A 1,346-nucleotide genomic window follows, 5' to 3' on the forward strand; every position below is an offset into this window, starting at 1 on the left:
TGATCCTTGTGCACTGGTCAGTCAACAATTTTAACAAATTTACCATACTTCAATTAAAACCCTATTATGAAGTATTAAGACAGGGAAAGATTTCGCGAGCCTAGAATTAACCTGATTGGGGTGATCCCTAATGACTCACCACTCAAGTTAGAATTCCCAACAAATATAATCATAGTGAATATCATGTCCACAAAGTCATTAGTCGATTGTGTCATCACCCATATCTGCCGTTAATACCACTACTCTTACCCTAAAAAAGAATGTAAGACTTTTTGTGGAAGCGCTGTTTACACCCTATTTTTCAACCAATGACTAGTTGACACATGGCGAGTTTTACATAAGATATGCCATATATCAATTCTGTTTACACCGTGATTATCATCCACTTTTTAGTGGAAGATTACCTTGGTCGATTCCAATAGAAAAGTACTATAACGTTTCAGTAGAAATCACTATCTCCTAAAGACTTTGGCTTTGGTCACTTTCCAATGGAAAGTTGTTATGGTCGATTCTAATGGAAGGATGATATGCAAACGTGGGTGCAATCATAAAGCAACACGTGGATTCATCTAAGAATGCCATTTGGTGAAGTAACCACCATGGGAAATTCATGGGATACAGGGTAACTAAGGAAGCGAGCGGTTACATGTAATTGAAAAGTCATGGGATACATGGCAGCTAAGGAAGCAAGCGGTTGCATGCACATGAAAATTCATGGGACACATGGTAGCCTAGGAAGCGAGCGGTTACATGCAAGTGGAAAGTAATGGAACATATGGCAGCCAAGGAAGTGAGTGGTTACATACAAGTGGAAAATCATGGGACACATGAAAGCCTAGGAAGCGAGTGGTTACATACAAGTGGAAAGTTATAGGGCATATGGTAGCCAAGGAAGCGAGCAGTTATATGCAAGTGGAAAGTCATAGGACACTTAGCAGCCTAGGAAGCGAACAGTTACATGCAAGTGGAAAGTCATGGGACACATGGCAGCCAAGGAAGCAAACGGTTACATGCAAATGGAAAGTCATGGGACACGTGACAACCAAAGACGCAAGCGGTTATATACAAGCTACCATTGCTAAATTCTATAATTAAGGCATCATATTGTAATTTAGAAGGCTTATTCAACACATAACACAAATATAGCATTTCAATACAAAAACATTGTAATGCACTTTCAATATGTTTAGTCTAAGTCTCATACTTTACTTTACATTAGATAATTTTACATTCCAGTCAATTACTTTCATAAGTAATTTTTCCTCTTTAGCCAAGTAACAGTCCCGAAGTCATTTTTCAAAGGCAAAAAAAACCCTGAGGTGTTCATTCCAGACCTCATCACAATC

The sequence above is a fragment of the Cornus florida genome, unplaced genomic scaffold, assembly GCF_030987335.1.
Source record: "Cornus florida cultivar Cherokee Brave unplaced genomic scaffold, ASM3098733v1 CherokeeBrave_3.0.0_Hap2_Chr03, whole genome shotgun sequence".
NCBI lineage: Eukaryota > Viridiplantae > Streptophyta > Magnoliopsida > Cornales > Cornaceae > Cornus > Cornus florida.